At 42.2% G+C, this 13481-nt stretch overlaps 1 protein-coding gene across 1 annotated transcript in view; it reads left to right on the forward strand.

Annotated features, from left to right (window-relative positions):
• SORCS3 (sortilin related VPS10 domain containing receptor 3) overlaps window positions 1–13481 on the forward strand; it is a 445632-nt gene that overhangs the window by 359693 nt on the left and 72458 nt on the right. The gene's annotated exons all lie outside the window — the stretch shown is intronic.

Here is a 13481-nt window from a genome sequence, read left to right on the forward strand (position 1 = left end):
CACCAGTTCTCTCTTATAAGAAGTGGCTAAACAATCTGATTTCTGTGGACATGCTCCTGATTTTCATGCTCACGGTAAATGGGAGTTTTAGTTTATCACATCCATCTCATTTGTGCCTTGAACTTTGATTTTCAGTGCACAGTTTGAGGCATTTGTTTTGTCCTATAAGCCCTTAATAGCTCCAGATATTAAGCCCAACATTAGCCTTACCTGTAGGGATAAGGAGAAATTCAATTCATTTTGCATTTTAAGTTTGCAATTCAAGTTTGCATTCACACTTTCCAAAACAATATTGAAACCAAAACACAGCCAACCTCTGAAATTCAATTTCCTCTGAATTTTGAAATGCAGTTCTCCAGCCAAGTAATGTATATAATCATGCATATTGGTATACTAGAGTGAAATATAAATGTATATATTAGTGAAAGGAACATACAAATATGCATCATTTTAGGGGAAAGTGTTTTGCAAAAATTAGATAATATTGCATAGATAATGTGTATATTAGGGGGAATTCACAATTAAAAGTCGATGATTTTTCCTGAGGGCCTTAAAAAAATAATCAAAAACCTATGTGGAAATGTTGAGAACTGAACTTAAGATTGGGGAAAATGAGAAACCAAAATGGACAGATTTGCCCATTCCTATTCATCCATACTCGCCTCTTGTCTGGACCTAATAATATGTCTGAACAAGTTGTAGGACCTTTATTAGGCCTTAGCTTTTTTATTAGTTTTATTAAATATAGTTTATTAAACTTATTCATCACTTCACATAGCCAAAAGGCATCCCAAAGCAAATTACAAGAAAAAATAAAATACAGTATTACATATCATTAAAACAAGGCAAATAAACTAAAAGTGTTCATCCATGATACTCATCTACATCGAGAATGAACACTAGAAACAGCTATTAATATTTAGACCATTTATATTGTCCAAATGCTAGGATTTGATGTTTGATGTTTTATCGTGTTTTTAATTCTGTTGGGAGCCGCCCAGAATGGCTGGGGAAACCCCTCCAGATGGGTGGGGTATAAATAAATTTACTATTATTATTATTATTATTATTATTATTATTATTATTATTATTTATTGTCTTGGCATTGAAAAGATGACAGTCATTGGCAAGCAAACTTCCATGGGGATAGCATTCCCTGACTGGAGGGCAGCCATGGAAAAAGCCTGTTCTCTTGTTACTCCCCTATAAATATCTCTTTAAGGGCTTAGGATGTTGGTTCCAGGTTCTAGGGAGGCTCAGGTCCATATGCTGGATTGCTGCTGCAGCTGCCGCATCTACTCCTTCAGAACTTCTCTGGTCAATTTAATGTAGAATTATTGCTGCTTTCAGACTCTAAAAGAGTCATTGACAAGAACAGTGGGGAGATCTCTTTACATTAACCTGCTTGGACTACCAATTTCCTTTTCAAAAACTGTATTCTAGTGCAACAAGGTGAAGAAACTCTATGTTAAAATAAGTACGCTGTAGAAGCATGCCGTTTCTAGTACTAAGCCAATCTTACTACAGGGGAAAGGATTCAGCCAGCATATTTGGTAAAGGCAAACAGCTTATTTTAAAGTGACAAGCCATTAAGCTTTATCTTGGTTTGGCTACTTCACACCTGAGAGAGTGCAATGTGCTTAGATTCCTTATTATGTTGTTAGCAGTGGCTTCTCAGTTTGTCCAGTGGATAATGATATGTCAGCAGGAGACAAAGCTACAGTTTCACAAAATGGTCTGTTTCTCTTCCTCTTTTTTTGTTTGTAGGTATGTCAGGATTTTATTTCCAAGGAAATGTGGCTGCACTGGAAATGTGAAAACAGTCGTTATCTATAGCAAAATTGCTGTGTAGGTGGGTGGATGAGTGTTAGATATGGCACCTGGAAAAGAAAAACACACCCCAGCTTCTGCTTTCATAAAAGTGATGTCAAGTGAAAGCCAGTGTTCTGGATGTGTGAGACAGAAGCAGGGGAGTATGGATAGCTATCAAAGGGAGCACTGAACAATCTACACTGGGTAGATTTATTCCGTACGCTCAGCATTTCCAGACAGCTGAAAACTTCCTAACCTAGGAGACATCATCATGTCAGTACAGTGGTACCTCGGGTTACGCACTTAATTCGTTCCGGAGGTCCGTACTTAACCTGAAACTGTTCTTAACCTGAAGCACCACTTTAGCTAATGGGGCCTCCTGCTGCTGCTGCGACGCTGGAGCACAATTTCTGTTCTCATCCTGAAGCAAAGTTCTTAACCTGAAGCACTATTTCTGGGTTAGTGGAGTCTGTAACCTGAAGCGTATGTAACCTGAAGCATATGTAACCCGAGGTACCACTGTATAAAATAGCTTGTATAAAATACAATATTTCCCTAGATTTAGCTTTCCCAAAAGCTCACATCATGACAATAGTCTATTATTTCCCTACTGTAGCCAAGACTTAGCAATAAAGCAATTTATTTCCCCTCATCATAGTTCATTGGCAGTGCAGCTAACAGTCTTCTTGCTTTCAGTTCAGCTTCTTCTGTCTCTCGAGTCTAGATCCCCTGCAACATTCTCCATCTTGGCTTCTACGAGATGTTTCTGTTCCCTAAAGATAAAGCATTTCAGGCTGCAAACATAACTCTGTCTCAAACATGCTTTGATAAGAGACTACAAAGTGCACAATTGAGCTAGTCTAGATTTCAGTTCACAGTTAAGTTTTCAGGGTTATATGAGGCTGGACAACAGTGCCTGGCTCACGATTCAGAGGCTTAGCTCTCCTCTTTTCATTTTATCATTGACCCTTGAGTCCAGCTCTGTCCTTGGGATAGGCCCTAAAGCACTAGGCAAGCGGACATAAGAATATGTTGCAGAGTGCAAGCCTTTTATTCTGCTATCAATGCCGTACCTGCTTTTGATCAGAATGGAAATGTCCCTTGTCAAGGCTGAGAGTCTGTCAGCCTTTCATGAACAAGAGTAAGCAAAGAAAAACACAAAAAACCCAGAAGAATAAATTAAAAAAAAAAAAAACACAAAGAAGGAATGATATGCTTGGGGGAAATGCCATTAAAAATTAATTAATGCTCAGTTCCCTCTCTCTTCTCGTTCAGAGCTATTTTTCATGTAACCAGGAATCCTTTTGAAGCAAATGTCACACAAAGCTGTTTGGAACATCGGAGACACATTTTGGAAGAAGCCCCCCCCCCCCCCAATTCTAAAGCCTTGATTTGTCGTTCAGCAAACTTATATTTTGATATTCCATTAATGTCTCTTCCCATCTTTCTTTCCTTTTTTTGCAGGCGCAACCAACTGACTAATCTGTAAATCCGACCTGAATAGAACACCCTTGTAATTATATGTTCAGCAGATTATGCCGCTAATTGCACTTGGCGTATTTGGTAGCTTGGAGATCACTCCTTGGCATGTCATTTGCTGTGTTTTCACACTCATGCCAACCCTTTAAGGAAAATGCCTCTTCCATTGTTATGCAGTTGAATGGCTATTTTCTAAACGGTTTCAGCACCTAGACAGAGATGGAATCAAGATCTTCTTTGTAGCTATTAAGATAAATTAGCATTCAGCATTCTGGGTCTCTCCTGTCCATCTCATTTCCTTCACTTATTTTGAGAAGTTTCCATCACAGCTAGGTGGGAAATCTTTCTCAGTGCATTTGTAGGCACTCCACTGAGAGAAGAGAACAATGTATCTCTCTCTCCCCCCCCCCTCCCTCTGTGTGTGGGGGGGTCTGGGTCTGGCTGGCTTTTTGTGACATTACTCAGCATTGCAGTGTAATGGCTTCTATTTAATTGCTGCCTATGGCAACCATTTTTGTGCCAGGGCGTCCATGACACACTGTTGGGTGTAATTCTGACTATCTTTTTTTTTAAAAAAAATATTTTTTATTAACTGGCCAATCACATCAAATTAAATCATATCACATAAATTCCGAATTACAAAGCCGAATTTTAAATTTTGTTGGGAGGACCCATATTTCAAGATCCGAAGGGGAATTCTGATCATCTTCTTGCTGCTGCGTTAATGTCCCAATCAGTCCAAATCAGTCCAAACGGAGTTCATAATTCTATCCCATCTTATCTTGCTGTTTCCACATCACATCTTGTTCATATATTTTCTCTTTTTTCTTTATGATCTCTTCTGATAGTCTCCTTAAGCCAATAAACACCAATAGTAATAATAGTCCTGTGTGAATTTTCCGTTCTTCCAATCCTCAAATCGAGATGGTTTCCATATATCATCTCCTTCATAGATAACATCACTCTTTCCATCATAGTCTCGTAAAACTGTCGCTCTTAAGTCCCACTGAGGAGTTTAACTCACAATATATAAACAGCTCTATTTCTCTCTTTCTCCTCCCAGACTCAAGACCTCCGACAGAACTTCCCAATATGGCGACGGCATTTTTAACTGCGTCATTCCAAAGCCCTTACACATTCCACGCTCTTCTTAAAACGTGCTTTGGTTCGAAAGTTTATCTCCACACAGCCTTAAATCCACAGCTTAAGTCCTTAAAACGACATTTCTGACTCGTGAGGGGAGGGGATTCTTGTTTAATCACATAAGAAAAGAAGGGAGAGTTTTTCCCCCCTCCCCCATCAGTCATTTGCCGTACCTTGTCTTGGCATATCTTCTCATGTTTTATTTTTATCTTGTTTTGTCAGAGATCTCTTCTGTTAGCAGTCTTTACTCCCCCTTCTTTCTTGAAATATGTGCATTCCTTTCATCCAAATTGTTTCTTTTGAAGTTCTTGCATCTAGTGGCGCGAATCAGGGACGGCGTCCAGGAGTGCTGAAATCCCACAGGAGGGCTTTGTGCCTAGTGCCCCCACCCCCACAAATTTGGGGGTGGTATAGGGCACAGCAGGCAAGGGCCGTCCCCCCCACAATCCTGGGGGGGTTAAGGAGGCTAATTACCCCCATCATAGCCTCCAAATTACCTCGTGTGGGTCGGAGAGATGTTATTGTCAGCCATCTTCCAATGCGCCCCCTAGTGCCCCCTGGGTGTAATTCTGACTATCAGTGGTTCACACTTTGTAGAGCAATCTTCTGTTGCTGCTAGGACATTCACCTGTAACTTGTTTATGTTTTTCCTGGGATGTCTGAAAGATAGTGAGAACAGTTTGGGGTGCTAATGTTATTTCCCCTAATGGTCTCTGCAATATTCAATCCCAGTCTTCACCACCCAAAATGGCAGCCATTAAGCCTCATCCATTCAGTGGGATTTGGGACTGAGCTGTAAGGATGTGCGTGCCATATACATTAATTAGACAACAGTTATTCACTGTGTGCAAAGACTTACCTGGGGCTAAGCGCCATTGAATTTATTGGGACTTGAATAGACATAATTAAGGTTCAGACAGGGGGATACTCCTGTTCTTCTGAAGAGCCCCAGAAGGTTATTGGCATTAATTTCATAAAGACTTGCCACTGGAAAAAAACATGGGTCACATGGTGATTTGTAATGCAAAGCGTGAGCGCAACAGAAAGACTTTTCTTTAGCAGATAGACATCATAATATAGATAGACATCATAATAGACATCATAATAAAATTGACAACAGTTTACATCCATACTAGACACACATGAAAACTCCCATTTGCCTAGCATGCTCAAGCATTTCTGTCATACTTGAGCACAGGTATGGCACAAGTGGAGAAATTGAGTGGTCTCTCTCACTGATGGATCTTTCTGTTTCCCACATCCTTCCCTCCCACTGTGCTGTGAACTAGGGCAGCAGAGGAAGTATGTACTGTAATCAGGGAAGGATTTGTGTGACCGCAAAGGTGAAGGATCCCCTGTCTCACCGTCTGCCGATGGGGAAAGGGTGCCCACCATTGCCATCTGGAATTGTCGAGGCAACTCAATACTCATTGCTTAGAGTCTGTGTACAGTCATACCTTGGGTTAAATGTGCTTCAAGTTGAGCGCTTTCAGGTTACGCTCCGCGGCAACCCGAAAGTAATGGAACGGGTTACTTCTGAGTTTCGCAGCTTGCACATGCGCAGACGGTCAAAATGACGTCACGCGAATGCGTGGAAGCGACGAATCTGCATGCACAGACACGGGTTGCATTTGCTTCTGGATGCGAACGGGGCTCCGGAACAGATCCCCTTCGTATCTAGAGGTACCACTGTACTTCATGCTACTATTTTACCATCAGTTAATTTTCCCTTGTTTTGTTCTATGCAATAAACTAGCGGGATAAGTTTTTTTTTAAAATGCTGTAAATAAAGACTACAATGGGCAATTTAGACACTGCTTTAGAAACATCTCCTGCTGTCCTCCAGATGCCTCTGAATAGGACTTGTTGAGAAAGAACGGTGGGAGACAGCTATTGCCTTTATGTCCTGCTTTTGAGCTTCCCAGAGACATCTAGTTATCCACCATGGGAAACAGGATGCTGGATGAGTCATGCCTTTGGGTGTATTCAGAAGAGCTCTCCTTATGCTTATATCATGGGCCTCCAATAATGGTGAAAACCAGTGTGTGTGAGGCTGATCCTTTCCTTATTTACTGTAGCCCTCATTGATTACTACATTATGACGACAACAGAATCTTTGCCAACAGATTACACATATCCATATATACAGATGACATATGTTCTGACATACATGATGTGCATGATGACTTCAGATGAATTTCTTCCCATGTTACTCTTTTAACCAGAGACCCTTTGTCATTCAGACAGTTCTAATGATCTAAGTGGATGAGGTAGAAGGCCACCCCACCTTTTCAGGCAGACCTTGTCTGGCCTAGCCACTCCACTTCCTTTTTTAAAATTCCTCCCTCATCAAGCACTGCCCAGATCAAATATCAATTCATCCAGTAATAATTTGGTGATAAATTTATCACATATGTGCATGTTTCCATTTGATGTGTACAGCTTTTACATGCTTAAGGAGTATCTGCAGTAGTCATTTCCTCCAAACCAGCTGTGGTTTGGCTTAGCATCTCATGTGTACCAAGCCACTATGTCTCTTCCTCCTTCCCCACCATATGACTTCTGCTTTGGTAAAACTTGCTTGCCTGAGCAACCTTAAATCGTCCTTAGTCTGATGCATGGCGATGGTGTGGCTTCTTGTGGCTGCTGTGTTCATAGGGAGAATTCTGCCTCAGTATGGGCAGATGGAGTCCTGGTCCTCAATGATTCTAATTGTTATTATTTTGTGTGTGTGGTGGTGGTGGTGATGATGGGTTTTTACATGATACCACAGAAGTTAGTTTGTTGACTGGCAGGAATCCATTAACGACTAGCTTGTCTTTAATACCAGCTCACAACTTGTCCAGAATACATTAATTATTGTTTTATGTATAGTTTACTTCTATGAATATTTTTATGTTTCTCTGCATGCATCACTTTCCCCATAATTTTTAGCCTTATTGACTTTGCTGGAGTATATAAGTTGTACCCTCTACCCTCAAGATAACAATCTCGAGACCACTGTACAAATTAAATCAAATGATTGAAAGGCTTCTAAGTAGTTCTTCCAAGACTCTATTTATTGTTTAGTGAAAGAATTATGGAGTGTTTGGTTAGAAGATTTTCCTTTAAGCTGTCATCTTTCATCTTTTATGTCTCCTTTATTTCCACCCTCTTCTCCATGTGCATTATCTTGCCAATGATTAGATAATTTAACTCTGGCTCCCCTTCTACTCTCTCTCATTCCCAATCCGTGTCTGCTTCAATTAGGTCCTGGTTCTTTGACTTACTTTCCTGCCATCCAATTTCTCTTTAACCAGTGACCTCCGTGAACGCTAATTCTATCTAAACCCTAATAAAAAACAATCAGGAGGTTACACAGCCCATTAGGCTGGCTTCAGAGCTGTAATTCATGTTTTATTCATGTCCCAGCTTTCACCCTCCAACGATAAAGGCAAGCCTACTAGCTAAAGCTGTGCGTGCATGCATGCTTATCTGTTGCTTACTGTCTGCATCCATAACAGTGGTGCCTCTTCCTAATGTATACAGCTGCTTTGTATTGAACCTGACCTGGAATCAACCTTGCAAGTATGGCATGGAGTTCATCAAAGCAAATAGCGGGTGACTACTGAACTAGCAGAGCACAGGGACAAACAGAAAAGAACCCAAGTCACTTGTGTAAGTGTGGACGCATCCACACTTCCACTTGGCCCACACTTCCTAGGCATGGGTCTGAGTAGTTTTTCCTTTGCACCACTTCTTTCCAGGGAAAAGTCCACTCTTTGGTAACACATCAGAACAAATGGCAATCCGGGCAAAACCCCAATTGCCATTTGCTTCAACTGAGTGCTAAAGAGTGGTTTCCCCTGGGGATAAGCAGCAGGACCAGAGGAAGTGTGGATAAGCCTGTGTTGTGGTATATGAAGCATTGTGCAATGGTTGCTGCACATGTAGCTCAGTGTTCCCCTTTTCTGGGTTTAAATGGCTTTTAAGCAGGACTGGCTCTGCTTTAGTTGGCTGCTTATGCTAGGTAACCTAGAAACCTAAAAATATTTTGTTTGGAACCTACTCAAAGCCCCAGAGGGGAATGCTTCAGATCCCAAGTGAAGCCTTCCCCCCCCTGAAGCTTTGAATGTCTTTCCATTTACTACAGTGGGGGGAAATGGCTCTAAAAGGTTGTATCCATCACAGGATTTCCATTTCTTCTGTTTCAGAGGGTTGTGTTCCAGAGCTGAATTTTAGGGCACAGGGGAGGGACATGGGCTGGGAGGGCGACAGGTTCAGGAGATTTGTGCAGGGGGAGTCTGATGTTTAGGGGGGTGTTTTTACCAGGACATCTTGTCCTCTCTGGTTACATTCAAGTTTTTGATGATAAAGGATTAGAAGCATCCCAGAAATGCATTCTGTGAAGTTCAAGGGGGTTAGATATCCATCAGCAAGATTTTCATTTCATGAGGCAAGTGTCAAGTGTTAATTCCCTAAAGATTAAGCATTAACTAAGCTCTGAACATCAGCATTTTATTTTGTCAGTCTTCCAGGTACACCTCTTTTCCAGACCTTGGATTATAATTTAATACAGTTTGTGACTGCCTTTGCTACCTGGTTGTGTAAATACTTAATAGTGGTATAATAGCAGAAAGTAACATCTACAGTTCAAAAGGAGAAAAAGGGGATGGAGGCCCACCTGGTCCTAATGGACTAGGTAAACCCACCATATTAGTATTGCTGTTAATGTCTTAACAGCCAACTTAAGGTCCTCTTTAATAAATTTTAAATTATGTATATTTTGTGTAAGCATGCATAAGGCAGTGTTGTAAGATAAAATGTTTTAATTTTGGTTTATCCACTGAACTTTAGCAAGTGATCTGCAGGCAGATGTGAATTAGCCCTTAGAGGTCCAAGTTATCTTTTCCCACCTTCCCCTCTGCAAAATTCCTACTATGTATGGGATAACATAGGGGCAGAGGGGCTTGTCAACCTGAAAAAGTATCCCATCTAGGAGAACGAAAACTCTGATCCTAAACCTCTGCTGCCTTGCAGGATATCTTCTGGAGAAGAAAAGGCTAAAGAGTAAACCCTACATACATCTGGAATGGAGTCCCTAAGACAGTTGGATGGCGTCTTGTACGCCTCCTTCCAGCAACTCCTGCAGCCAAGCTGGTGCCAAATGTATTGCTCTTCTTTCCCTTGGACCACATCAGCGAGGCCAAGAGTGGGTCTTGCTGTCTGGGCAGCCAGGACCTCCATACACACTGCCCAGGCTTGTGCCCTGAGGTGGTTACTTCAGTGCTGCAACCACAGCAGTTTGACTTCACTCATGGAAGCATACCCCATTTTCTTTTGAGACAGATGGGTGCCCACACAGGACACAAGAAATGAGAACTACTTCAGCATTTTAGTATTGGATTATGTGTCCTTTCTGCTTACCTCTGATAGTATTCCTCCATAGTTCACATTATAATTTATCTGCTCACACTCCCCCCCCCCCCCAGAGTGCAATAATGTCTCTGTTGATGGTCTTGTGGACTTGCAGAATACAGGCCAACTGTCTATTCGCACAGTTGCTCCTGGGCATCATCTCCTACAGCTTTGTCACCACCGTTGATTTAGAGGGGACATGAAGCGGCTCAAGTTGGAAGGGAGATAACTAGCACACAGATGGCGCTTGAGCTTGACTTGCTACAAAATGGACAGATTGCATGACAGAACATTTTTTAAAAAAGAAAAAAAAAGATAATGCAGTGGCAGTAAGAAAGATATACTTTTCCTTTGTTGCTGTTGCTTCTCTAAATTGTATTCCAGGTGGTAAATGACCTAGTAAACTTGGACTGCCTCTACTTTGAGATTGAGCCATTTGTTGCCTGCTGTGATTAGTCTGCTACTCTCTTTGCAGACTGAACCACACAAACTCAGTTCAATTTGGAGGACATGATTTCAAATATAGTGTCAGAGTTTGATGCATTAGGGGGTGAGTCTTTCACTGTTTGTTCAGACTGGTTTTTAGTGGGGCTTGCCTGCCAAAATAAAGGTGCATGGGAGAGGGGGATACCTGTGAGCTAGACCCATGCCTCTCTGGGCCCCTTGTTTGTTGGTTATCAAGGCCACAGAGACAAGTTGCCAGAAAGTCTTAAATCTGCTGTTACTCGGGTCCCTGTTCAAAAATTCTATGCTGGATTGCAGATTCCACCTAACTGTTCAGATCTTCCCCTTGTGAAAGAGGCTGTTGGACTGTAAGATTTCTTCCACTTCCTGAGATTGCCTAGAATCCCTTCATCTTCAACTGGTGATTAATGTAGGAAATGGCACCATAAATTACATTGTTAGGTCTTTCTTTGATAACACTGAACTTGAGAAGTTCGTGACTGATTATCACACCTGGGAGGCACTTATGGGACTATAATAATAATAATAATAATAATAATTTATTATTTATACCCCGCCCATCTGGCTGGGTTTCCCCAGCCACTCTGGGCGGCTTCCAAAAGAATATTAAAATACTATGATACATCAAACATTAAAAGCTTCCCTAAACAGGGCTGCCTTCAGATGTCTTCTAAAAGTCTGGTAGTTGTTGTTCTCTTTGACATCTGGTGGGAGGGCGTTCCACAGGGAGGGCGCCACTACCAAGAAGGCCCTCTGCCTGGTTCCCTGTAACTTGGCTTCTCGCAGTGAGGGAACCGCCAGAAGGCCCTCGGTGCTGGACCTCAGTGTCCGGGTAGAACGATGGAGGTGGAGACGCTCCTTCAGGTATACTGGACCGAGGCCGTTTAGGGCTTTAAAGGTCAACACCAACACTTTGAATTGTGCTCGGAAACGTACTGGGAGCCAATGTAGGTCTTTCAAGACCGGTGTTATATGGTCTCGGCGGCTGTTCCCAGTCACCAGTCTGGCTGCTGCATTCTGGATTAGTTGTAGTTTCCGGGTCACCTTCAAAGGTAGCCCCACGTAGAGCGCATTGCAGTAGTCCAAGCGGGAGATAACCAGAGCATGCACCACTCTGGCGAGGCAGTCCGCGGGCAGATAGGGTCTCAACCTACGTACCAGATGGAGCTGGTACACAGCTGCCCTGGACACGGATTTAACCTGTGCCTCCATGGACAGCTGTGAGTCCAAAATGACTCCCAGGCTGCGCACCTGGTCCTTCAGGGGCACGGTTACCCCATTCAGGACCAGGGAATCCCCCACACCTGCCCGCCTCCTGTCCCCCAGAAACAGTACTTCTGTCTTGTCAGGATTCAACCTCAATCTGTTTGCCGCCATCCATCCTCCAACCGCCTCCAGACACTCACACAGGACCTTCACCGCCTTCACTGGTTCTGATTTAAAGGAGAGGTAGAGCTGGGTGTCATCTGCATACTGATGAACACCCAGTCCAAACCCCCTGATGATCTCTCCCAGCGGCTTCATATAGATATTAAAAAGCATGGGGGAGAGGACAGAACCCTGAGGCACCCCACAAGTGAGAGCCCAAGGGTCTGAACACTCATCCCCCACCACCACTTTCTGAACACGGCCCAGGAGGAAGGAGCGGAACCACTGTATGACTACTGCAAAATGGTTCTGTTATTTCAGACTGAAAGATCACAGAGGTTGTTGAGATACAACCATTCACTGGTTCCCTGAGACTACCCTAAATGTGCCAAAAGATTCCATCTTGAGGGTGGTTATTAAATTAGTAGTCACTTCAGAAAAAAGTACAAAATATTAAAATCAATATAACAATGCTAACAAGTGATCAGACGCAAAGGTTTGATTAGAGGTTAGAAGTTCCATAGCAATATGCTGATGCAGGGGTAAATCAACTCCTCCTACAAGCACTTGATTCAGAGAAGACTGAAAAGGTGGCTTTTGTGACAATAAATTGGCGACATTGTAATAGCTGGTGCTGAACCTTCTCAGATCTTTCAGGATTGCAGCCTTGTGTTGTTATTGGATGAACATCTGTTCCAGGACAAAATGAATGTCTCAAAGGAAATAGTTTTTTCTTTTGTTGTTGTTTTGCCAAATGTAGCTACCAAATATAGCCTGATTTTCACCTGTGTACCTGATTGTGAATCAAACCCGATGGAAATTACTAAAAAGCTCTTCAATAACTCAATTAAATTCAATGATCAACCCCCGTCCTCATTACCGTCAGGTATTTTATCACCAAGCATTGAATGACCAAGCAATCTATTTTCTTGCGAACTTCTGATTTATCACATTAATTTTCATTGATGCTATAATTTTTTTAATGTTGGGAACTACTTTGGGAGACTGTATATCTGCAAAATAGTACAGTGGTACCTTGGGTTAAGAACTAAATTCATTCCGGAGGTCCGTTCTTAACCTGAAACTGTTCTTAACCTGAGGTACCACTTTAGCTAATGGGGCCTCCCACTGCCACCACGCTACTGGCATGCGATTTCTATTCTCATCCTGAGGTAAAGTTCTCAACCCGAGGTACTACTTCTGAGTTAGCAGAGTTTGCAACCTGAAGTGTTTGTAACCAGAGGTACCACTGTATATAAATGTTGATATATAATGTAATGTATAATAATGCATACATGTTTATCAAAGAATTATTATCAAGCACCAACAGGTCTATCATATACTGATCTCAACTCTCCAAGAGTTAGTCCTTATTTAGCCAAATCAGCACCATCCTTGCACAAGAAGAAGATATCAGCAGGCTTGGAGGAACTCCAGCTTTAGGGGAGACTTTTATGTGTGGGACCCAAAGGACAGCCCAATGAAGACTGAACCTACCCAGAGAAAGGGAGGATGAGAAGATGTGTGTCATTCACTCATGCTTAGATTACAGTGAGCTTGCCACTGTCCCACACTACTCTGATTCCATTGTGCTGACACTTCCAATTTCACTGGCAGCTTCTTGGGGGCGGGCGGGAATAGAACAAAATAGCAGGTGGCATTTGGTCACATTTATGGATTCTGTGTTGAAGTTTGAAGAAGGAGGTTCTAGTCATTAGAATGACTCTGAGGAAGCAATATAGTTTTGTTCTAGCTTCCCCAAATAAGCAAAACCAACTCTACTTTACATTTTCCCCTGAAGGCAAAATATTTTGGTC

Source organism: Podarcis pityusensis, assembly GCF_964106645.2.
Source record: "Podarcis pityusensis genome assembly, chromosome: 5".
Classification (NCBI taxonomy): Eukaryota; Metazoa; Chordata; class Lepidosauria; order Squamata; family Lacertidae; genus Podarcis; species Podarcis pityusensis.